Here is a 27,011-nt window from a genome sequence, read left to right as displayed (position 1 = left end):
AGCCTACAACAGCCAAACAAAATTCACCTATTGATTTTCAAGGGGAATATTTAAACTGTTGCCATTCTTACACTGTTTATGGCAGAGGCTTTAAACTTACTAAAGTCAGTCATTGGGTGACTGGGGTCCAAATTTACTAAGGGGCGAGGCCACAAACAGCCAATCAGATTTCCTTGGTGGATAAACTGCTTTCATTCACACATTTTTGATGTCAGGAACCTGAAAGCTCACAAACTTGGTCATTGAGTGACTGTGTGTCAAGGTTATAAAAAGTGGAAAAAGACAAATTTCACTGGGAAAATATAAACTGCAGCCATTACACTGTTAATGGCAGGGTTCTCAAACTTTGCATATGTGGTCACTGGGTGACTCGGATTAAATGACTGGGGTTCAAAGTCACTAAAGGGGCGGAGCCACAAAAAGCCAATCAGATTTATTTGCTAGATAAACTGCTTCCATTCACACAATTTTGATGCCAGGAACCCTGTAAGAATCTATACGTTGGTTGCTATTGGCAACAATACTACGCCTTTGTTCGGCACCATATCACAGGAAGTGTGATAACTTGACTCTTATCACAGCATACAGCATTGGAGATAGGACTTCGTAGACGTCGTCAAAGTTCAAGAGTTTATTTGTAAAACAAATATACAGATATGTTAAGTAGCAATATCTAACCTCGGTAAAGCAAACTGTCTGTAGAATCTTATGCGTTCCTTGCATCACTTGATCTATCCCTAATAGATAGATTAGGCCTCTCTTAGTTACATCTATGCTAGGCATATATATATATATATATATATACAGCATACAGATCATGTAGAATGAAAGTAGGGAAAGGAGTGAATAAAGTCCTCAGTCAGAAGTAGCCCCCTCGGGAGCCCACATTGGCTCTTATACTGACTTCTAAAGAGTTAAATGTGATATCATCTGAGCAGGGATGGATCAATAACTCATCGCCTGCTATTGGCTGATAAGAACCCGTGATATCATGACAAGCACAGTCTTTACTGCGCATGCACTGGAAAATACCATGTTTTTTAGTGACCTGTCCCTTAATCTGAGAAGGACAGTTCTTTACCTTTAGGAAATATGAAAACACTGTTCTGCAGTGATCCTAGAAATCCTCCTTAAAGTGAACCAGAGACGAAGCACCCTTATGTATTTTACCATATATATCAGTGGGAACATTAGAGAAAACACCTACCCTGCTCTCTCTTTCATCCTCACTGCTAAAAGTGTCTGTTATCAGCTGTGATAAGAATCCCCGACTGAGCATTCAGTCTAGCTTTGCCGGGAATGCCACAAGGCGGCAGGCTTGGGCTTAAAAAGACACCAGAGAAGACAGACTCAGCTATAATCATTCCATAGCAAAGCCAGACTGAATGCTCAGTCGGCGATTCTCATCAGAGGTGATAACAGTCAGATTAAACAGAGAACAATGAATCAAAGAGCAGATTAGGTGTTTACTGTCATGTTCCCACTGATTTATAAGGTAAAATACATGAGGGTGCTTTGTCTCTGGTTCTCTTTAAAGGGCGATTCTGCACATCAACTCTTTTAACTAAACTCAGCTAAAGTACCTGAGGCCTACGAATTCAAGCATATAATACTTAAATTCTAACAGCCCCCCTGAAAAGGCTTGATCTGCAGATCCCTTCTTCTGGTTCAGATAGTACCCATGATTCTTTTCTTTTATGTTTCACTTTTCGATGTTCCTGCTCACACACTTTCTCTGCTCTAGGTGGTTATCCCTGGGAGAGAGAGCAAGACCTCTTGGCCTCCTTTTAACCAGGCTCTCTGGGGATGCCCTACTTCTAGGCCCCTATTGACCAAACTTTCCACATTTGCCTCACATGCGTACCCCTTAAAAAAACTTGCATGTTCATGGAAAAGTGAAATTTGTTTGTCTGTTAAGCAACGGAGCAGTGCTAGGTGTCTTCTAAAAAAACGCCTTTAAACAATAAGCTCCATACTCATGAGTACGGCTGAGAACTAGACACCTAACCTTGTATGTCGCTCATCTTGGAAATATCGGCTTATGAGATTGTTTATCTGACACCAATCTCTTAACCATATGGATTTGTTTGCGTAATTTCACACATAAACTCACCTGTGTAATGATGCCTATGATTGTCATCCCCATCATGATGGCTAGTGGGTGTAGAAAGAAGTGTTGAACTGCAGAGGCCCAGTCCGAGTGTCCCTGGAACATCCCCAGAAACCTTCTCCACCAGGTCAGACTGGAACTCACCTGATTATATTTCTGTTCAACCTCTTTAACCACTTAACGACCGCCTAACGTCCATAGGCGTCGGCAGGTCTTAAGTGGTCTACCATGGATGTCAGTTCACGGAGGGTGTCTCCGTGAACAGCCGGAGAGCCGCCGATCGCGGCTCGCCGGCAAAATGTAAACACGAGGGGAAGAAATCCCTGCTGTTTACTTCGTAAGGCAGATCGGCGATCCCCGGCAGTTCCAAGAACCAAAACCCTTCTGCTTTCCAGCCTTTACGTGTGTTTAGTTGTCTCAGAGACACCCTTTGTTGGTTGCTCCAGAGTGTGATATTGTTCCCTGCTTCTCTCCTGGAGGAGAAGTGACGCTTACTACTCGTTCCTCTCCAATCTAGAACCATCTCACTCCGGAGAACCAAGACAAGTTAATCCTGAACAACACACTCCACCTTTTGCATGTACCCATTGTACTGCAATGTACCTTTTAACAAGACTTTGGATCGTGCGTTGGTTCTGGGAGTGTGACATTCCAGAGCAGATTTAAGCTGCCGTTCACATCACACTTGACCCTTCATACCTTTCACCAACATTGTGCCATGAAATTTGTTTCCACCTGGCACGAGTGATCTTTTCCTCCTTCCCTGTTCGGTCCAGTCGGGCCAATCAGAGGGAAGTGCAAAAGGATCAGTACCTTTTTCTCCAAACATTAACATGCTTGGGCCTTGTTCTCATTAACCCCTTATTGTTCATGAGAATGTCCTCTCCTCGGTCTCCTAGGACGAAATGGTAACCTAGGATCACCATCAGCAGGGCACTCTTCATTATGAGAGCACCTCCTTGGGAAAGAAAAACATTAGCAATTTGCATTATGCTTTGCTCAGTCACTTTTTTTTTAGTCTCTTTCTGATCTCGGAAATCTCGCTGTTCTCCGAACCAGGATTGGCCTCTGGAAACTTTCGCTTATCCGACTGACATGTCTGTCTCTGTCTCTGCTGCCAGTACCTCAGCTTTCTTGATTCCATATTGCCAAAACTCCTGAACATCCCGACGTTCCTTCGAATCGAATGACAGTTCATACAGCTGTGGCAAATTTTCTCACGGATCTCTCTTCTGACGTCTCCCCTGGGGCTCTAAGACCCCGCTCAGTGGACCCATGTGTTCCCCTCACTGCAATTTGCCTGGCCACGCCCAGGATCGCTCCTACTCTGGATACTGTTTTGGCAGTAACTGTGTGTACGGCACAGCTTATGACATCCTAGAGATCCGCCGCTGTAGTACTCGAACTTCATTCCGTGCTCCGGGCTCCTTGCAGCCCCGCACTCACTTATCACTTCTCGATAAGCTTCCAGCATCCTCTCTGCTTTTTTTTTTGCTGTGAAAGTCCTTGATAGACTGATATCTCTGGCCCCAGACCTTTTATGCCTTTTTCTGCGAGACAGCACGGGATTTCACGGCACCAATTGTAAGAATCTATACGTTGAATCTATACATCCCACGGAGCACTGTTCAAGCGATCATTCAGAAATGGAAGAAGTATGGCACAACTGTAAACCTACCAAGACAAGGCCGTCCACCTAAACTCACAGGCCGGACAAGGAGAGCGCTGATCAGAAATGCAGTCAAGAGGCCCATGGTGACTCTGGACGAGCTGCAGAGATCTACAGCTCAGGTGAGGGAATCTGTCCATAGGACAACTATTAGTCGTGCACTGCACAAAGTTGGCCTTTATGGAAGAGTGGCAAGAAGAAAGCCATTGTTAACAGAAAAGCATAAGAAGTCCTGTTTGTAGTTTGCCACAAGCCATGTGGGGGACACAGCAAGCATGTGGAAGAAGGTGCTCTGGTCAGATGAGACCAAAATGGAACTTTTTGGCCAAAATGCAAAACGCTATGTGTGGCGGAAAACTAACACTGCACATCACTCTGAACACACCATCCCCACTGTCAAATATGGTGGTGGCAGCATCATGCTCTGGGGGTGCTTCTCTTCAGCAGGGACAGTGAAGCTGGTCAGAGTTGATGGGAAGATGGATGGAGCCAAATACAGGGAAATCTTGGAAGAAAACCTCTGAGTCTTCAAAAGACTTGAGACTGGGGCGGAGGTTCACCTTCCAGCAGGACGATCCTAAACATAAAGCTAGGGCAACAATGGAATGGTTTAAAGCAAAACATTTCCATGTGTTAGAATGGCCCAGTCAAAGTCCAGATCTAAATCCAATCGAGAATCTGTGGCAAGATCTGAAAACTGCTGTTCACAAATGCTGTCCATCTAATCTGACTGAGCTGGAGCAGTTTTGCAAAGAAGAATGGGCAAGGATTTAGATGTGCAAAGCTGGTAGAGACATACCCTAAAAGACTGGTAGCTGTAATTGCAGCAAAAGGTGGTTCTACAAAGTATTGACTCAGGGGGCTGAATAATTACGCACACCCCACTTTGCAAGTTTTTTTTCCACTTCTCATGTGTACACCACTTTGTATTGGTCTTTCACGTGGAATTCCAAAAAAATTGATTCATGTTTGTGGCAGTAATATGACAAAATGTGGAAAACTTCAAGGGGGCCAAATACTTTTGCAAACAAACCGTCTGTAGAATCTTATGCGTTCCTTGCATCATTTGATCTATCCCTAATAGATAGATCAGGCCTCTCTTAGTTACATCTATGCTAGGCATATATATACAGCATACAGATTATGTAGAATGAAAGTAGGAAAAGGAGTGAATAAAGTCCTCAGTCAGAAGTAGCCCCCTCGGGAGCCTACATTGGCTCTTATATTGACTTCTAAAGAGTTAAATGTGACATCATCTGAGCAGGGATGGATCAATAACTCATCGCCTGCTATTGGCTGATAAGGACCCGTGATATCATGACAAGCACAGTCTTTACTGCGCATGCACTGGAAAATTCCATGTTCCAGTGACCTGTCCCTTAATCTGAGAAGGACAGTTCTTTACCTTTAGGAAATATGAAAACACTTGATGTTTACAGAAAAAGACTGCCTCTATGTCTGCACATGAGAGGACAGATAAAACCCTCTGGCCTTGTATAAGCAGAAACACACTGTTCTGCAGTGATCCTAGAAATCATCCTTAAAGGGAAGGTTCAGGGAGGGTGGTTAAAAAATAAAAATCAATTTCCACTTACCTGGGGCTTCCTCCAGCCCGTGGCAGGCAGGAGGTGCCCTCGCCGCCGCTCCGCGGGCTCCCGGTAGTCTCCGGTGGCCGACCCGACCTGGCCAGGCCGGCTGCTAGGTCGGGCTCTTCTGCGCTCCAAGGCCCGGCACTTCTGCGTCCCACGCCGGCGCGCTGACGTCATCGGACGTCCGCCGGGCTGTACTGCGCAGGCCCGTCCGATGACGTTAGCGCACCGGCGTGGGATGCAGAAGTGTCGGGCCTTGGAGCGCAGAAGAGCCCGACCTGGCAGCCGGCCTGGCCAGGTCGGGTCGGCCACCGGGAGCCCGCGGAGCGGCGGCGAGGGCACCTCCTGCCTGCCACGGGCTGGAGGAAGCCCCATGTAAGTGGAAATTGATTTTTATTTTTTAACCACCCTCCCTGAACCTTCCCTTTAAAGGGAGATTCTGCACATCAAGTCTTTTAACTAAACTCCGTTAAAAGTAACTGAGGTCTACGAATTCAAGCATATAATATTTAAATTCTAACAAACCCGAAAGCTCACAAACTTGGTAATTGAGTGACTGTGTGTCAAGGTCACAAAAATTGGGCGGAGTCAAAACAGATTTCACTTGGGAAAATGTAAACTGCAGCCCTTCTTTACTGTTAATGGCAGGGTTCTTAAACTTTGCACAGTTGGTCACTGTGTGACTGGGATTAATATTCAGAAAAGTGGGTGGAGCCTAAAAAAAACTAATCAAAATGTGCCTGTTTATTTTCAAGGGGAATATTAAAATTGCTGCCATTCTTGCACGGTTAATGGCACAAGCCTCAAACCACTTCCGATCGAATAAACCATTACATTGAATACTTTATTTTTATCTGAATCTTTTTTCTCAATTAGATTTTTCGGCATATTTGATCATTTTCCCCGGATTTTCAGCCTAATCGAACATTCGTGTATGGTGCCTCAAAAACAACGATGCAATTTTTTCGATCTAACGAAATAAATCGAATGTATCTAATCGAAAAAAAAAAAGAATAATTGTACCACGTATGGGCACCATTAGTATTCGAAAATATACATAAGTAGAGCCTGCAGCCTTTTTCTACTAAGGGAGTGACTCTCTGTTGCTTAAAAAGTTATCTATTGACAAAACTGGATTACGCAACATGTGGGTACAAAGCCCCCCCAATAAAGTATACCGATATACAAGTATTCATATAATCCTTTGTCATATTACCTATTATGGCCAAAAGGTGTTAATGTCCCTAGCTCTTAATTACAAAAAACCTTCTTTTCTGTGGACGTTTCGGTTTCTATCATTTCCTTTTTGTTTAAAGCAAACCTGAAGCAAAATAAACTTATGATATAATGAATTGTATGTGTAGTATGGTTAAAGAATAGAACATGAGTGACAAAGAAAAGAGTCTCATTTTTATTTTCAGTTTTTTTTTTTATAACACTGCATCATTCTGTCTTAGGTTCTGAGAAGTTCTTTGTCTACTTTACTGAATCCAGTTTCGAGTGGGTGGCCTTTCAAAAACATTGTTCCCCCCACAACACCCCATGTCATTTAGAGGGTATCCCAAACACCAGAGAGCTACTGGAGTACCAGGAGTATCAGCATATCGATTGCCTCTGAGCACATGGCCTAACTGTTCATATAGATCATACATTAAAAAAATCTCCGGCCCGTGGGCCAAATCTGGCCCTCAGAGCCATCAGATTGGCCCTCGGATGGTTTTCCCACTGTGCATTATGTTTGGCCCTTTCTAGACCACCAGAGAAGCTATATTGGAAGATAAGCCCTAGATAACCAAAAAAGCCATATGGGGAGCGGGGGGGGGGGGTGCTGAAGCACTAGATGCCAGGGAACTATATTGGGAAGGGAGGGGGCTACTACACACCAGGGAACCATATAGGGAAAGTAGGGGGACACTAGAAACAAGGAAACTGTATAGGGGAGGGAGAGAGGTCAACTAAACATCAGGGAATTTTATAGGGGAGGGAGTGAAAACCACTAAAAACCAGGGATCTGTATAGATGACGGAGGAACGCCCACTTAACACCAAGGAACTGTATAGGTGGCCACTAGACATTAAGGTTGGCCTGCAACTTGGTCCCAGAGCTCAATTTTGTCCCACTTTGTATTTGAGTTTGACATCCCTGATATAGATAAAAGGTCCATCGCATTCCGTGAAACATCCTATCGGCTTCAGCGTTTCATGCCGACAGTGAAGGACAGAAACGAAAGACAGGATATAATTGGTTGTAACGGGCAGCCAAGAAGATCTGATTTTATATGTGAACAAATTCCACTTCACAAATGAACTGATAAAGCAGGAATGCGCACCTTGTTGAAGGGGTTAAGCTGAAGAGTGGCGGCACATATCACATCCATAACATCAATCACTGTTTGATGGGATCTGCGGATTTCACATTCTCTTTCAAACATCTGCAGGGCTTCTTCAGAAATCAATTACAAAGCCTCTTTTCATTCCGTTTAAAATAAATAAATGTCCCCGGGCGCCCAGATATCTGACTTGTAAACTGATTCCGAGTATCCAGAACAATCCTAGACATTGTACCCTCCAAAAAGTTTCTGCACTGGACCGGCCTGCTCTAGGATACACATTTGAAAGTTGTTGTTTTTTCTCTTCTATATATAAATGTGAACAGAAGAAGCCCATTCCAGCTCCACCCACCTATTATAGCCGTGTACTGTATGCCTTATTTACAAAACTCTATCACAGGAAAACACTTCACAGTCTAAAACCAACATACCATGTATCATGTTCTCTTAACCCTCTGGGGGATAATCCCGAGCTGAGCTCGGGGTAAGCCGCCACAGAGGATTTCTCAGGCCCTGGTGGGCTGATTTGCATAATTTTTTTTTGTTGCACGCAGCTAGCACTTTGCTAGCTGCGTGTATATACCGATCGCCGCCGCTCCGCGCTGAATCGCCGCTACCCGCCGTGCCGCTTCCCCCCCCCCCCAAGACCCCGTGCGCAGCCTGGCCAATCAGTGCCAGGCAGCGCTGAGGGGTGGATCGGGACTCCCTCTGACGTCACGACGTCGTTGACGTCATCCCGATCGTCGCCATGGCGATAGGGGAAGCCAAACAGGAAATCCCGTTCTGAATGGGATTTCCTGTTTCCTTTGATTGCCGGAGGCGATCGGAGGGGGTGGGGGGATGCGGCTGCACAGCGGCTATCATGTAGCTAGCGCTAGGCTAGCTACATGATTAAAAAAAAAAAAAATTTTAAAAAATGTGCTGCGCCGCCCCCTGGCGATATTATTGTATCGCCCAGGAGGTTAAAGGGACTCCGAGCTGAACAAAGTAAAAAGATTTAGACATACCTTCCTTCAGCTCCGACGCCGCCGTCCTCCGCTGCGCGCAACTTCAGGAACCGGGCCCTGTCACTTCCGTCAGTCGGCTCTAATCTACACAGGAGAAGTGCGCCCTCTACATATCTCTCCAGCATCTGCTGGAGAGATACACAAAGAGCGCAATTCTCCTGCATTGACTGGCTCTAAGTGACGTAAGTGACGGGACCCGGCTCCCAAAACTGTGGGCAGCAGAGAACGGCGGCATGGGAGTGATCCAAGCGGATGGGGCTGGAGGAAGCCCCAGGTATGTATAAATCTTTTTACTTTGTCCAGCTCTGGTACACTTTAAAAAGTTATAATGCCTTCCCCTGTGTTTTTTGTCTAACTCACCCTCCGAGACCATGTGAACCGACTTCTGGTGCTTAGCCCCACCCCTTGCAGGAGGGTGCTGTGGTGCTACATTCTGTATCTCCGATACAATCTGTAATGGGTTGGGGCTAGGCAGTGGTGTATGCAAGGGGGCGGGGCTAAGCACAGGAAGTCGGCAAACATGGTCACGGAGGGTGAGTTAGGCAAAAAAGACCAGGGAAGGCATTATAACTTTTGAAGAACATGATTTTAGACTGCGTGTCTCTTTAACCATTTCAGCCCGCGAGGATTTTAACCTTATGCAACAGAGCAATTTTCACCTCCCATTCATTCGCTAATAACTTTATCACTAACTATCACAATGAATTGATCTATATCTTGTTTTTTCCACCACTTTTATTTGGGTGGTACATTTTGCTAAGAATTATTTTTTTCTAAATGCATTTTCACAGGAATATTAAGAAAAAAATTGAAAAAATGTATTATTTCTCAGTTTTTGGCCATTATAGCTTTAAAATAATACATGCTACCATAATTAAAACCTATGTATTTAATTTGCCCCTTTGTCTCAGTTATTGCACCATTTAAATTATGTCCCTATCACAATGTATGGCGTCAATATTTTATTTGGAAATAAAGGTGCATTTTTTCAGTTTTGCATCCATCACTATTTGCAAGCTTATGATTAAAAAAAATGTTTGTAATATACCTTCTTCAAATGCATATTTAAAAAGTTCAGACCCTTAGGTAACTATTTATGTTTTTTTTTTTATTGTAATTTTTTTTTCCATTAAAAATTTTATTGGGGTAATTTTTGGTGTGGGAAATAAACAGGGCTGTGGAGTCTATACAAAAATCCACCGACTCCGACTCCTCAGTTTAGGATTCCACCGACTCAGACTCCTCTAATTTGCATATTACAATCTTGTTGATTGAAAGTATGTAACATGAAATTCGTCTCTTAACTGCCAACGCTTAGGAATTTTAAAAGACAACTGAAGTGAGAAGGATATGGAGACTACTATATTTATTCCCTTTAGTCATAGACTAAAACTAGTCCTTGGTAACAGTACTTGTAAAAAGTACAGACCCGAACAAAGAACATCTATCAGGCCCTAGGCAATGTAACTGTGTGTACATGTAAGAATGATGTGCAGGTACTCTGCAGGGGAATAAGGAGATTATTCCTCTATTACACATTCTTCATGCACAATCTGAACCAGGTTTATGGGTGATAGACAACACCTCTGTGTTCAATGGGCACAACCTTCTCAGTGGATTCCCTGCAGCTCTGTGGGGAGTGCAAATGTAGAGTATAGTACTACTGTGTAACAAAGTAAACCTGAGACAGATGAAATTAAAGTTTTATACATACCTGGGGCTTCCTCCACCCCCCTTCAGGCCTCGCTGTCCTCCTCCGCCACCTGGATCTTCTGCTATGAGTCCAGGTACTTGTCCCAGTTGGGCGTAGTGCACATACACACACTCCGCCGCCGGGAGCGTACTACACCTGTGCAGCACTGTTGCTCAGGTGCAGAACCCTCTTGGCTGTGGAAGCGGCATGCGGCCGGACTGCGCTGACTGGCTGAATTACCAGGACTCATAGCAGAAGATCCAGGTGGCGGAGGAGGAAAGCGAGGGACTGATTAGCCTGAAGGGGGCTGGAAGAAGCCCCAGGTATGTATAAAACTTTTCTTTTCATCCTTCTCAGGTACCATTTAATTCGTAGTCACCAAACCAAATTTTAACAACATATAAAATTATTTGATTTCATGAGCAAAGAGAGCGCATACATTTGCATAAATCAGAATCAACGCAGAATTATTTCCATCTCATTGACCATCTCTATTAGTGACACGGCTACACATCAGGCTTTATACTTACAGCATAGATGTTATTTCGTATATATAAGAGATTCCTGTGTACACATCATATATACAGTCACAATCAGATGTGTATATCTGACTTTAAAAATACGGGGACTGCTTTTTTGAAGCAGCACAAGTAACTCATTTTGATTGGTTTATTTCATTTTTGTGGACTAAGCACAGCTATTACTGTATGTATAAATTATTTATGATGACTATTATCTGAGAAATAGAACATTTTATCATATTTTCTATTAAGAGTGATTAAGATGTGGAATGCATTGCCACAGGAAGTAGTTGTGGCAAATTCTATATCTGCATTTAATGGGGGCTTAGATGCTTTCCTTGCATTGAAAGACATCCATGGCTACAATTATTAGGTAATGCCCAGTGATGTTGATCCAGGGATTTTATCTGATTGCCATCTGGAGTCGGGAAGGAATTTTCTTCCCTTTTGGGGCTAATTGAACCATGCCTTGTAAGGGTTTTTCGCCTTCCTCTGGATCAACAGGGATATGTGAGGCAGCAAGCTGGTGTTGTACTTTATTTTCTGGTTGAACTCGATGGACGTATGTCTTTTTTCAACCCAAATAACTATGTAACTATGTAATTACAGTTTAAATTCATTAGGAGTCGGAGTCGGTGCATTTTTTCCCGACTCCGACTCCAGGCACCCAAAATTGCTCGACTCCGACTCCACGACTCCGACTCCACAGCCCTGGAAATAAACTGTTAATTTTAAATGTAATAATTTGTGTTTTATGTATTGAAAAATGTATGTAGATGTAGTTTTACTATTTGACCAAAAGATGGCCACACTGAGATTTTTTTTTGGTCTTTCTCGCTTCCAGGAAGCGATAGGAGGACGGGAAACTTTTTTTTCAGAAAGACTGCAGCCTCTGATAAGAGGCCGTCAGTTTTTCTGCCGAGAACATAGATCAATTAACGGGAACCATGTTCCCATTCATTGATCTTGGGGCTACTGGGGGGCGGCACGGGGGAGCACCAGCATCAGCAGCACAGCAGCCGCCTGGACGTGAGGATCACGTCCAGGCGGCATAAATGGTTAAGGACCTGTCTCCACTTGTCAGTTTTTCTGTGCAGGAAAACTGCAACCAATGTTAATCAATGGGCTAGTGCACATTAGAATGCATTTTTTCACATGCAGAAAAACTGACAGCAATGAATAACTGTAAAACAACTCATGCAGAAAAACTGACTCACAGAAAAAATGACGAGTGGAGACAGGCCCTTAACCTCCTGGGGGATACAATTATATCGCCCCGGAAGGTGGCGCAGCACTATTTTTTAAAATGTTTTATTTTTTAAATCATGTAGCGAGCCCAGGGCTCACTACATGATAGCCGCTGTGCAGCGGCATCCCCTCACCCCCTCCGGCAATCAAAGCAAACTGGAAATCCCGTTCAGAACGGGATTTCCTGTTTGGCTTCCCCCGTCGCCATGGCGACGATCGGGATGACGTCATCGACGTCAACGACGTCGTGACGTCAGAGGGAGTCCCGATCCACCTCTCAGCGCTGCCTGGCACTAATTGGCCAGGCTGCGCACGGGGTCTTGGGGGGGGGAGCGGCGCGGCACGGCAGGTAGCGGCAAATCAGCGCGGAGCGGCGGCGATTGGTATATACACGCAGCTAGCAAAGTGCTAGCTGCATGCAACAAAAAAAAAATTATGCAAATCGGCCCACCAGGGCCTGAGAAATCCTCTGTGGCGGCTTACCCCGAGCTCAGCTCGGGATTATCTCCCAGAGGGTTAAAGAGAAACTCAGACCAAAAATTGAACTTTATCTTAATCAGTAGCTGATACCCCCTTTTACATGAGAAATCTATTTCTTTTCACAAACAGACCATCAGGGAGCGCTGTATCGACACTCAATAAGTCTTGCCTGAAAGGTATAAATCTTGGTGATAATTGTTTTAGGTGACAGCTTAAAGCACATCTGAAGTGAGAGGGAAATGGAGACTGATATTTATTACCTGTTAAACAATGCACGTTGCCTGGCTGTCCTGCTGATCGTTAGCCTCTAATATTTTCATCCATTGACCCTGAACAAGCATGCAGATCAGATATTTCTGACTGAAGTCTGACAAGATTGGCTACACGCTTGTTTTTGGTGTGTGTTCAGACACTAGTGAAGCCAGGTAGATCAACATGACTGCCAGACAACTGGTACTGTCTAAAGGGAAATAAATATGGCAGCCTCCATATCACTCTCACTTTAGGTATCCTTTAAGGAATGATCACTGTACAGACATATTCTCTTTTACATAGAGTGGGGGGGGGGGGGACGATGAGCAAGAGGCGTATAGACTACCACAGTGTTTCAACAGTGCACGGCCATTAGTGATCCCTCCTGTTCAATCACTCATGACAACTTAGCAACATGAGACACATGTACTGACGCTGATGGTCATCTCAGGCACGGAAGATCTAGCATCTGTATCTTTAGAAACAGGTAAGGGGTATAAAATTACTGCTTTACCGGCACTGGGACCAGTGGCGTAGCTAACAACCTGTGGACCCCAGTCCAAGTATTACATTGGGCCAATTACCAGCAAAGTGCTAATACTGCGGTTAAGGGACGGCCCCTCCGGACCCCCCTGGCCTAATTGCAGTCGCAACACCCCCTATTGCTACGCCACTGACTGGGACCTTTTTCTAACAGCTTTTCAAGCAGGGGTACAGAGCACCAGACCCTACTGCACACACTCGGGGTGACATACTAGAATCTTAAAACGGTTCTTCAATTAAAAAGCAAAATACTTTAACCCCACTTCTGTATAAGTACGCGAAAGCCTTTACGGTTCCTTGATTTAGAGGTCCTCACACAGGTGCACAGCATTCTCGTGTATCCCACTGAAATGTGCACGGAAACCCCCTACAACAGCCCTAGCAGCTCCACTTAGCCACCCTCGACATTCCCAACCTAAGAGACAGGAGGAACGCGTAAAAATGGTTTGCCGGAAAGGGCTGTGGTCTGTGGACCATATTTAGATCCGCCAGATATAGAAGATCCGGGAGATCAAATCACAGCATGTGAAGATTTCGTAAAGAAAAGCCTATGGAAGGAAGCAGTTATAGCGAGAGACTAGACGGTTAGCTGAATGTTCTAAGATAACACAATACATGACAGTGGCACACTAGGAATGAAGCCATACATGGAATATGTATAACTGGCTGTCCCTTCATGATCACAGACGAAGCAACCCAGCGCATGACTTTCCACATCAGAGGTTCCCATGCGTCAGAAAGAGGAAGTTCATGGCCCTCACTCACTTCTTGTCATTTCAGTGTTTGGGAAGAAAATCTGGCGTCTGTCGGTGACCACAAACAGTTGTTTACCAGAAATGCCCAAGTGTTTCCATTACGGGTGGATTATGATTGTAAAGTGAGAGACTGCTGTCTGTCTCGCTGGGTGTAGCCCTATGTACAAAGCTGCTCGTGTCAGACGCCTAAACAACAACTCATTCCCCTCTATACAGTATTCTTGCTGTAGGTTCCCAGAGGAAACGTTCTAACCAGTGAAATGTCATGTTTTGTTTGCCCCTGCAGCAGAGCTGTGGATAATGCATGGTACCTGAAGAAATACAGATGTGCTACACAGGATAAGTGCACTTACATAACTAAAGGCCCGTACCCATGATGCAATTTTTGCAGTGATTTTTCCTGCAACCGGCGATTTCTTTCACGACAAATTATCTGTTTGCATGATATCGTGTAACATTGTGCAACATCGTTAAACTTAAGTTAGTTAAATGATGTTTAGTGGCCTGCGGCAATCAAGATCGTCACAGACTATCATTCCGAGCCCCATAGATTTCTGCTTGTTTCAGATTGTTTTGCTTTGGCAATGCTAAATGTATTTGGTCCTGCCAATAAAGCTTTTTTGGATTTGGATTTCCATGCTAATGACCGCGATCGTTTGAAGTCTCGTTTGCGCTCGTTGCCTGTTCCCAAAGTAGGCGATTGGATCAGGGCTCTGCTCGTCTGTCACATCGGCATCGCCATAGATTCCTGATTCCTCTTTTGGTGAGTACTGAACTTTAATGTAACTGTACCCCCCCCCCCTTCTCCAGAACCCCCCAAAAAAGTCCATAGCACTCACTGGTCACAAGCCCACTGGTAGTTCCTGCTCCTCACACTGTTGTGTCTGAGGCCTGGAACCTCTACAGATCGCCAATCTCAGTTGCAATTGCCCACAGTTTTTGCTCCCGTTTTGTAAAGCAATTTCAGCAGCTGCGATTTCCACAGTTTGTTTTTTTTTGTAGCCATTTTATTTCAGTGCTAGCGATTGCAATTAGTGATTTGCAGCTTTGAAGTTCTGCAAGGGATTTTGGGTAAGCTGGTGGTTTCTGGGTAGAGCAAAAGCTGCAAAATCAATCTGAAATTGTTATGTTTAGCGATTGTAAAGCAATTCTGCAACGATCCTATACTTAACATTGAACCGCGATCACTAGCTAAATGGTGCACGTCAAATCGCAATCGCTCCAGTGGGCTCACCTCCATCCATCTTAATTGCCAAGGCAAATTTTAGAATCACCAGAAATTCCTAGAAATATTAAATCCCTCCTGAAAGCGCTCAAGTGTGTTCTCGGCCTTAGAGTCTCCCTTCCCCACTCACTACTATGTTTAGTTCAGAGGCGTAGCTAAGGAGCATTGCAAATATTATGTTGGGCCCCCGCAATCACTCTCTAAAAAACAAATACCAGCATAGCCTTTCAGTTGCTGCAGATAGTAAAAATATTGGTAATTTACATTACTGACATTTTACTATACACTTACCCAGTGCCTATTCTCACATTAACCTTCCCCTCCTAGTGCCTAACACTAAGCTCCCACCTAATGCCTAACACTAACCCTCCCCTCCTAGTATCTTTCACTATCACCCCACCTAATGCCTAACATTAACCCTCCCCTCCTAGTGCCTAACACTACCCCACCACTGTATGCCTAACACTAACCCCCCCCCCCCCCAACACTTAACACTCACCCTCTCCACCTCGTGCCTTACACTACCCCACCACCTAGCGCCTAACACTACACTCTCTCCTACTAGTGCCTAACACTAACCCTAACCTCCAAGTGTCTAACACTAACCCCTCACCTAAAGCCTTACACTAACACTGTAATCCTAGTGCCTAACACTAACCCCCTTCACTGAATGCTTAGCAGTAACCCTCCTCTCCTAATGCCTAACACTAAACCCCCACCTAATGCACTAACCCTCCCTTCTTAGTGCCTAACACTACACCCCCCTCCCCCACTTAATGCATAACTCTAACCCCACCCCCCAATGCCAACACAAACCCCTTCCTAATACCTAACATTAACCACTAGAGCCCAAACAACTGCTATTTGTAGCCGATAGTCTACAAAATAGATGTAGCAGCTTGTCTGCTACTAGTAACTGCATCAGGTGGGCGCTTGTTTACCAATGCTCACCATTGGCGTTGATGACGACTGCCGATCTTGTCACCCAAATGACCTGATCTGACTTCCTAGCTCCTTTGGGTCCACAGAAGATGATACAGCACAGCGGCATAGTGGATAGCACTCTCGCCTTGCAGCGCTGGGTCCCTGGATCAAATTCCAGCCGGGGCACTATCTGCACGGAATCTGCATGTTCTCTCTGTGCGGGTTTCCTCTAGACATCCCGGTTTCCTCCCACATCCCAAAGAACATACAGATTAGTTAATTGACTTCCCCCTACACTGGTTCTAAACTACAATACATACACGATACATACATAGACATATGACTATGATAGGGACTGGATTGTGAGCTCTTCTGAGGAACAGCTATGTGACAAGACAATATACTCTGTACAGCGCTGCGGAATATGTCAGGGCTATATAAATACTAAATAATAATGAATGTATCGCCAAGAATAAACTGTAGTGTCACAAAGCTGATGTTTTAGGACATCCTAGGTAGGGAGCTTCAAGCAGATAAATATACTAACATGCATAGGTAGTTGATACACAAGAACTCCAAAACCGCACACTGCGCTCGACCAGACAAAATCCTCACAGGAACGAGTTCTGCCTCCAGATCGTGCTGCGCCCTTTGTAAAAACTCCTAGGAAATGAGCAAGTGTTCTAACAAAATAAAAAGAAAAGGAGCGCTCTCTGATGCATTCACTTTTTAATTTGCTCTTATCAACAATACAAAATTGAAATTACAAGATTAAAAGTTAAGTAAAAGCTTCGATCTCCAACAGGAACAGAGCTTCGGCGGATCGGAGAACAACGGAGCAAGTGCTGTGGTGCACCTATTGCATCATGACGCGTTTCGGCATTCTATGCCTTCATCAGATAACGCAATGGCGCAAAGGGCGCATGTAAATACGCGACCTGTATCCTAGTAACCGCAATGACGCGCAAAGCGGGCAGGGACAAATAAAGTTGAGTCAAAACGGCCACCGTCCCTGCCCGCTTTGCGCGTCATTGTGATGAGTTTTTACTTCACTTTTAATCTTGTAAGTGCAATTTTGTATTGTTGATAGAAGCGAATTAAAAAGTTCATGCACCAGAGAGCGCTCCTTTTTATTATGCATAGGTAGTTACCCTATAAGAAACATTACTAACCTACATATGTCACTACAGCGAGTTCAGGTGTTACATTATAATTACACATACATACAGAAAACAGGCTGCGGGCTGTCTGAGTAGTGCACCCGGTATGGTACATTCAGCAAGGAGGGCATTATGAATGTGTTGTTATGTAAAGGTTGTTATCAGCAGGGCAGTGGGTATATTATATTTTTCAGACAGAAGGCAGGAATGAGTTATTACCCAAAGCTCCATATCAGCTGTGCAGCCGCTATACAAAATTCAGGAGGAAGACATAAAGCAGATAAAAGTCAAGGTCATTATCAGCAGCACGACAAGAACTGTTACCGTCTGCATTCCAACGGCGTGGAGAAAAACTTGCCTATGGAACTACAGCTCAAATCCAGAGTGCTGCTGATAAACTCACAGGAGCTGAATTATTAAAGTGCATGTACACGAACAGAGGCCACGGGGGGAACATGAGGGATCTAGCAAACCTGGACTGGACTCTGTACAAAAACGATTAGCTGTTAGGTGGGAAAGGTTTGCAGCCCTTCATCTGGGTCACATCAGAACATGTTGGGTGCTGAAAGCTGAGCAAATGAGCAGTTGTGCAAGTATAATATAATCTCTTGCACGCAGCTGCAGTACGAACTGACATGTGAAAGTTGCTGAGAAGTGCAACTATGACTATTCCACCAACTTGTATTATAGTCGGAAGTACTAGACCAAAAGTCTAACCTGACTGCTACTATAATACTGAGAGCTCACTGCGCCCTGGAGAAAGCAGGATTCCTGGAGAGGCCACAAAGGCCCAGGCCTGCTGCCCAGGGGGCAGCTTCACATGGAACAGGGGTTGCAACATATGGAAGAAGAGGCTACAAATGGAATAGAGTATGCAAATGAGGAGCAATACATGGCAGAGGTGAGCTGCAGCTCAAGTGAGCTGTACATGAAAGAGAGGGGCTGCTGTGTATATGTCATACATGGAAGAGGGGGCTGTGCACATGGAATGGGAGGGGGACTGCTACACATGAAAGTTGACCTATGGGTGGGAAAATTATAAATCTAGCCTTGCTTAACCATGTAGAAACTGAAGGGGGGGGGGGGGGGCTGCAGAGCAGAGAATCATGACCCAAGAGGCCGCTGTCTAAAGACCCAGAGACATGCTAGATGAAACGTGTGTGCAAGGCTTTACTCAAGGGTAATGTGCGAACACTGATAAAATAAAGAGTAAATGGATATGGACTTACATTTCTTACAGAACAACTCCAGACAACAAAAAGCTTTAGTCAGCACCCCAATGATACTAACTTCTTACTCCACACATTGCGCCCCAATCCTGGTTCAGCCAGGACCACCTCTGCTGATCCAAACATGCCCACTTGCAAGCTTTGTGTCAATGGGTGCTGCATCACTAGACCTTCATACACCATCCCTTCAAGTGAAAGGAAGTGAGGGAATCTCACCAATCACACCTCAAGCAACAAAGGGCCTTCATTAATTCACTTTTTCTCCTACATTTTCTCCTAGGAGATCATTTTTTATCTGCTGTTTAAAATAAGTTTTCATCACTTTGCAATTAAAACAGTACCAAAAAAATAGGTAAAGAAGTACTGATCTGTCAGAAAGTAGCAAATAGCATGCAATAGCTTTGACAGACAGCAATAAATAGAAAGAAGAGAGCCAATAGGAAGAGACTCCCCCTCCTGCTTCTCACCCCATTTGATCCGATGCACTTACGGGTGGGATATTACAGTGACAGAGCGGGAGGAGACGACATTTAAAGAGGCTTTTCTGCATCACTTTAGATGTGCAGATCTATATAGTGATACAGAGAAGAGTGGTCCCTAGTGGCATGTAAGCACATCTAGAGTGATACTGGAAGCATTTTCCTCTCTGTCACAGGACACAGACTTCTACATACCAAACAGGGCTTAATGAATTGAAGCAACATTTTTCGGTAAATTAAACTTCTACCGCTCCTGTGAAAATCCTTGTGAATTCGGAAAAAAGACATTTAAAATACTGAATGCGGTATTTTACCGACCTGATTTTTTAAATTAAACAACCCTATGTAAATTGAAGCCTCAGTATTTATTTGTATTGCTGGATATCCCGATTCTACGGGGTTTTGAACGTCTTGTGTATTTCTGCTCGCCACTATTTGTTTTGTACTGTGTACAGCGCTATGGAAGAGGTTGGCGCTATAAATAATAACACTTTTTTACTATTCTAGTTCCGCCCAAGTCCCGACAGCGCAAAATACAGCAGTTAGCGGTTGATAGTCTAAAAAAGTGATAGCTAATACGTTTTTGTAAAAATGTAAATTTCGAAAGAAACAGAAAAGTCGCACTCAAGTTGTCAAATGGAGAACTAAAGTTCTCTAAATTGTAACCACTATGGAGTCAATCCACAAAACTTCTCATAAATGACTGATTTTTCACCTAATTAATTAAAAATAACCTTTCAGCACATTTATTAGTACAAAAAAATCACTCAAAAGTCGTTCCTAATTAACTTCATTTCAATATTATTTTTCTTACCTTAATTATATTACCGTATTTGTTTTTTTGTGGTTTTTTCTTAAACATAGGGTAAAAATAGGTGAAACAAAGCTTTGTGAAACATCCCCTATGTGTCACGTACGGTAGCCATGGTCATTTTTGTCCTTTTTGACAGTCTGTGGCCTTCCCTTTAGTTGAACACATCTGGTCACTAGATATATCTTTATTTTTGTTTTAACCTTGTTTTCCTGGCTGTTTGGTGTAATAAACTTTCCCAGCCAGAGTACAAAATGTAGTGCTTACCTCAGTGGTGTGCTGCAGCCTGTGGCACTCCTGGGCCCACATGCAATTAACTTTTTCTTCTGAGTTTTTTCCTAGGTGATATTTTCACACCTCATCAATAAAATGCCTTTTAAACTCTTAGCAAGCAAGAAAAGACTCAAAATGATTTTGATAGTACATAATAAACTACTATTTAGTACTTTTTCAATTGCAAAATGCTGAAAAGTTACTTTAAAGAGAAGATGAAAAACTATCTTCTAGGTGAAAACTGAGGAGAAAAAGTGAATTGCATATGGGCCCTGGTGTTTTCCTAGAGCTGACAGTAGCTACAGTATGTATGACTCGTTCTAACTGCTCAGCTCACAGCTGAGTGTAGTTCCTCTGCCGTTGCCCAGGAATCATTGCAGCAGCAAATGTGAGGACATTAAAAATGACATACTTTGACTAAGTGAATGCCGGAGAAGGTCCTTGATGATTATCATGATGCTTCCAGATTTAGTCTAGTTAGGTATGGTGTTTTTATCCTTATACAAATACTGGCACTATTGAACACAGCGGCCTAACTTGTCATATTAGGGGAAATGGACCAAAGTTCTTATATTGGAGGACACTGGGAACAAAGTGGTTATATTGGAAGACTAAGGGAACAGACTAAGACTAAGTTTTTACACTGGGGACACAGGGACCAAAGTTGTTACACCGGAGGACACTAATTTGCTATATTGAAGGATGCAGGAACCAAAGTGGTTATATTGAGATATGAAGGAACCAAAGTGGTTATATTAAAGGACACAGGGACATAAGTTGCTATACTGGGGGACACAGTGACCAAAACTGTTATATTGGGGACACAGGGACCAAATCCGTTATATTGGGAGATACAGGGATCAAAGTTGCTATATATTGGGGGACACAGGGACCAAAGTTCTTACACTGGGGGGCACAGGTACCTAAATTGTAATATTGGGGGCCAAAGTTGTTATATTGCGGACACAGGGACCAAATCTGTTATATTGGGGGACACAGGGACCAAAGTTGTTACACTGGGGGACACAGGGACCTAAATTGTAATATTGGGGGCCAAAGTTGTTATATTGGGGACACAGTGACCTAAGTTGCTATATTTAGGGACACAAGGACCAAAGTTGCTACATTGGGGGGACACAGGAAGAAAAGTTATCACAGGAGAAATAGGGGTATATTCACTGAACTGTGGTAATGAGAATAACGTGCAGCGATTTGCATTGCACTTTATTTAGGCTCTGCTCGTCGTGCATAAGAATTTACATACGTTATTCTCATCACCGCAGTTTAGTGAATATACTCCACAGAGGCCAAAGCTGTTACTAATGTATGCAATGTGGGTGGTGGGTAACATTTTCAGAAGAGTTCTTCCAGTCTCCCAGGTAAAAAAGGTTGAGAAAGGCTGTTTTATATTGTACAAACTATGGCTGGCATGCCTGGAGTTGTGATTAGGAATACTCACAATCACAACGGAGCCCATTTATAAAGGGCTACAGATCACTTCTTTATACCTCACCAAGCTTTGCAAAAATCACAAAAAGAAATGCTGTCCTATTTATACAAGACCAATGTCTTTCTGTGATGTGCAATTCTGCTGCTAGGTCTCTGTGCTGGCTCCCAGTTGGCTAGTCCGGGTCACACGGTGCTGAAAACATCATGGTACCCGGCTGGCCAATGAGATGGTGGGAGAATAACCTGTGCCCCCTTTGAAAGCAGCGACTTAAACAGATGGGCCGGAGTTGAGCTGAAGGGCAAGTCCCTGAATGGAAGGTTTGTAATAGCCAGAGGCTGTAAGCTCCTTTGTGGCTCTATAGGCCTGAATAGTGATCAACTCCTGAAGGGCGACAAAGCTATTTCTACAGAGAGATGCATTGCCACATTAAATCACTAGAAAATGGATGCTAGCAATTTTTAAGTTCAAATTCAAAAATAACTTCATATTTATGAACAAAAAATTACAACCACCCAAACCATATAAAAGCATTAGCATTTATTTGAAACATTGATACATTGCCATTTATAAATATATTGCAATAAAATTACATATTAAATAGAATCCTGTTAGCAGCATAAAACCAAGAAAAAGGGATAATTATCTAATATGACTCTGCTTGTGTTCACATAGATCCATGACACATTTTAACCCTTTCCCCTACTTTTGTCAGCTTGGATGCTTCTTCCTTAAACATTCCACCTATACAAGTAGTATTCATAAGAGAATATCCCTACTCAACCATGTTTGGTCCAGTTAATGGGTAGGTGCTGTTCTCTCAAGTTCCGTTATAAAATTCTTAAATGTAATGGCTGTTCCCTATTGAGCTGTTCTTTTTTTGGGTTAATGTAATACGAATGCTGATCTCATGCCTAATAATAATAATTTCTACTGTTTTGTATGTTTTAAATGCATTTATAAGCATTTTTGTACAGTCAAAACATACGGTACTTTGTACTTGTTTGTATTTTCTGTTTTGTTATGGAATTGCGCTTTAAGATTTACTGTCTTTACTACTTGTTGTAAAATCAATAAAAACTATTGAACATAAAAAATTCCACCTATAAAGGAATATCAAAATTTTTGAAAAAATACAAGATTTTATTACAAAAATAAACATATAAACATTCGTTTAAAAAAATAAACATCCTCAGAGCGATCATAGCCCACCAACAGAAAGCTCTGTTGGTGGGCAAAAAAAAGGGGGGGGGATCACTTGGGTGCTGAGTTGTGTGGCCCTGCAGAATGGCCTTAAAGCTGCAGTGGCCCAATTTGTGAAAAATGGTCTGGTCTTTAGAGGGGTTTAACCTCCCTGGAGGTACGCAGTTTTAGTGGTTGTGTCCGCGGAAGTAATTTTTTTAATAAAACTTGTTGTAAACTTTGTAGCTAGCATTAGGCTAGCTACCCGTGTCCCCTAGTGCTAGCTACAAGGTTTACAACAAAGTTTTATTCAAAAAATTCCTCCCGGGGCCATGTATTCCTCTGCCACGTCTACCCCGAGTGTAGGTCGGGGTTACCGCCAGGGAGGATAAGCCCGTGGTTAAACTTCAGGAATTAAATCTCAGCTGTTGTGACACATTCCTTCTTTCACACAAAGTACATTGTAAAAATAAAACACCTCATACCATACCTCCAATGGATCTTCCAACCCTAGTTCATGTCTTCATCACATCAAGGTTGGACTACTGCAATGTTCTCTATACAGTCCTTCCAAAGACCTGCATCACCTGCAATTAGAACAAAATGCTGCTGCAAGGCTGTTAAAGGGATACTGTAGGGGCGTCGGGGGAAAATGAGCTGAACTTAGCCGGGGCTTCTAATGGTCCCCTGCAGACATCATGTGTTGGCGCAGCCACTCACCGATGCTCCGGCCCCGCCTCCAGTTCACTTCTGGAATTTCTGACTTTAAAGTCAGAAAACCACTGCGCCTGCACGCCCGGCAACGCAGGCGCAGTGGTTTTCAGACTTTAAAGTCTGAAATTCCAGAAGTGAACCGGAGGCAGGGCCGGAGCATCGGTGAGTGGCTGCGCCAACACAGGATGTCTGTGGGGGAACATTAGAAGCCCCGGGTAAGTTCAACTCATTTTTTCCCTGACCCCCTACAGTATCCCTTTAACAAGCCAACCCTGCCATTGCCACACAACACCAACCTTTTGTTCACTCCAGCAGCTACTGATAAAATGGTGAATACTGTTTAAGAATGGCTTATTGACATCCTTGCATGATCTGGGCCCTGTATACCTAAAGGACTTGTTGCAACTGCATCATACTCCCCAAAATCTTATATCAAAATGATCTTATAATTTGGTCACCCCCAGGGTCTACCTCAAAACCTTGGAAACAGAGCCTTGTCATGCTGCCCCTACACTCTGGAACTTCCTGCCACACCCAATCAGGACATCTCCATCCCTGGAAGCATTTAAAGAGATTCTGAAGTCTCATTTTTTACCTGCTTTTCTCATAAAAACCTCTTCAGCATGATTGCCCCACTTGAATCGCTGCATCCCCACGGCAGATGGGTGATTTACAGTATTACAGTGAAAACGACCTGCAAAGTTCTAAAACTTTGCGGTCGCAGATTGTGCTGCCCTGGAAAGGCAGAGCTTTCAGCTGTAGCTCTGCCTCTCTGCAATCAATTTCAGTGGATCTCTGCCTCCTCCCTGCTCCTCTCAGTAAAAGAAGATTGAAAGGGGCGGGGAGAAGCGGCAATCAGCAGAGATTGACTGCGGAGGAGGCAGAGCTACAGCGTAAAGCTCTGCCTCTTCAAGGAAGTAAAGCCCTGGGAGCTTTGCAGGGCTATTTCCCTGTAATAAATCACCCATCTGCCATTGGGATGCGGCGATTCAAGTGGGGCAATCATGCTGAAGAGGATTTTATGAGAAAAGCAGGTAAAAAAGAGACTTCACAGTCTCTTTAAGTCCAAACTGAAAAGCCACCTGTTTAGTCTGGCATTTATGAACAATTGACTATTTCCATTGTTTGAAAGTCTCTACTTTTCAGAACAATTGGCTACTTGGCTACCGTTGGGTACAATTTCTTGTTTGTATACTCTTTTAGGGTACTTAGATAAATCCAAGACCAAAAGCATGCTAGACTGGGAATCTGAAATACAAATGGAGATGGACTTGAGTCAGTGGCACAAGGTATATAGGCACCCGAAGTCAGCAACTAAAACAGCAGCAGTGAGGGATACACTTCTGAAGGTGGTCACAAAATAGTATCGCACACCAGCCAAACTCCATAGGCTCTTTCCTCAGGTCACATCATTACGTGGTGAGCCGGAGCTCTTTCAATGCGTGGAGATTTGTACAGAGCTGCAGTCTCTGATCCGTCCTGCAACCAAAAATGTATAGGAGACCGCACTCCAGCGATGCAGGGGATCCACCCGTGTACCTTCTGGGTATATCAAGCAGTTTCTCCAAAACAATCCAGCACAGCTCTTTTATCAGAAATTACTTTATTTGGCTCATAAAAAACACACAGTTATAACTGCATAGTGGCTATACAGCTATAACTGTATGTTTTTTATGATCCAAATAAAGTAATTTCTGATAAAAGAGCTGTGCTGGATCGATTTGGAGAATTTGATCCATCCTGAGCCGTGGGTACTTGAAGTGTGCTCCGCTGAAGGCCATGTAGCTGGAAGCTCATGAACATTTTGGCTAATTGTAAGGGCATATTGTGTGGTGGCCGGTGGCTTCATTTAAATGTGCAAATGGAATCTACATATCTGCTAAATATCTCTGTGCAAATTTTGTCTGCATTGTGTGGGCATATTATGGGGTGGGCAAATGGTGGCTGCATATGTGTGGGCAAATGATTACTGATTTGTGTGGGCATATTGTGGGGGTGGGCAAATGGTGGCTGCATATGTGTGGGCAAATGATTACTGATTTGTGTGGGCATATTGTGGGGGTGGGCAAATGGTGGCTACATATGTGAGGGTATATTGTGGGCAAACGGTGAGGGAAAATGATTAGACCACCAGGGAAGCTGTTACAGTTAGATCCACCCACATGTCGTGGCCACACCCATTTTTTGCCACGGCGCGCAAAGCACATTGCACTCACTCCTATTTTGGTCCAGCACCTTGGTCAAACTTGACAACCCTTTGTGGCCTTCGATTGTAAGCTTGCAAGGGCAGGGACCTCTCATATGAACATGCACCAGTATTGGTGACCTCTTAAACCACACCTCAACTATGCATGTATTTGTATTCCTGGATGTCCTGATTGTACAGAGTTTTACACCTCTCATGTATCTATGCTCCCCACTATTTTTTTATACTATGTACAGCTCTATGGAAGATGCTGGCGCTATATATATAAAAAATAATAATGACAATGATAAAAGGCTAAGCAAAAAGAGCTAGGACTCAATGGAAAATGCCTGCCAAATGCCTGCCACTTCTGAAACCAAGAGTAATCATAAGTTAGTGCCACTCATCGCCTGCTTAAAGCCCCAAAACTATCTGTCAATGCCAGGCAACATCTGTAAGGTGCCAGTCAGGAGTACATATGAATCGGCCGCAGGGAGATTTGAGCGCAGAGTAAAGCCGGTAAATGGCTTACCCTGCTCTTGCACTACTCCCGGCGGCGTTAATTACTACTCCCGCTCCAGGCAGCCATGGATAGTGAGGATAAGGTGTAATTTGGCTTCCAGCTATTGCTGGCGGCCGTGTTACAGTGTTTTTATAGTAATTTGGGTTCTGTCTTCTGACGGCGCCCAAATCATTCAATGAGCGATGCTATAGCCGTAATTTCTATTACGGCCTATGGTGGCGCCGGCTGCGCCCAAATCTCCTGCGCTGTTTTTACTGCAGTCAGGGCCTGCTGAACACATCAGTCAGAGCCTGATAAAAGTGCTAGTCACTGCCCACCACCTGCCAATTCCTCGCAATGCCTGCACAATACCAGTCAGCACCTCCTGAAAGCACTTGTTAGTGCCAGGCAATGCCTGTATATCTCCAGGCAGCACCTGCTAATGCAAATCAGAGTCAGTGAGCAACAAGCAACTCCTGCTAAAGTGCCAATCAAGAGTAGCATTATATCAGCTCCAAAGTGTATCCTTAGTCATAAGCCGCTTCAGCAGCATGGATTTATTTTTCAGGTCTGCTTTAATTTCCTGTTGTGTAAATAAGCTGTGCAGTGTGAGTCGTATCTCTGTGCCGGACCTGCCGCCTGACCCCCACTTACAATAGTGTTCTGCCCAATACCAGAAAGCCA

At 43.9% G+C, this 27,011-nt stretch overlaps 1 protein-coding gene across 5 annotated transcripts in view; it reads right to left on the bottom strand.

The window, feature by feature from the left end:
- Nucleotides 1-27,011, bottom strand: part of LOC137528935 (uncharacterized) — a 324,022-nt gene that overhangs the window by 199,781 nt on the left and 97,230 nt on the right. For all 5 annotated transcript variants that reach the window (XM_068250717.1, XM_068250725.1, XM_068250723.1 and 2 more), the window contains exon 7: nucleotides 23,417-23,513. The gene's annotated coding sequence lies outside the window, so the exon portion shown is untranslated. The remainder of the gene's footprint in view (nucleotides 1-23,416; nucleotides 23,514-27,011) is intronic.

Source organism: Hyperolius riggenbachi, chromosome 8, assembly GCF_040937935.1.
Source record: "Hyperolius riggenbachi isolate aHypRig1 chromosome 8, aHypRig1.pri, whole genome shotgun sequence".
Classification (NCBI taxonomy): domain Eukaryota; kingdom Metazoa; phylum Chordata; class Amphibia; order Anura; family Hyperoliidae; genus Hyperolius; species Hyperolius riggenbachi.
This window is presented reverse-complemented; position numbering and strand designations above follow the sequence as displayed.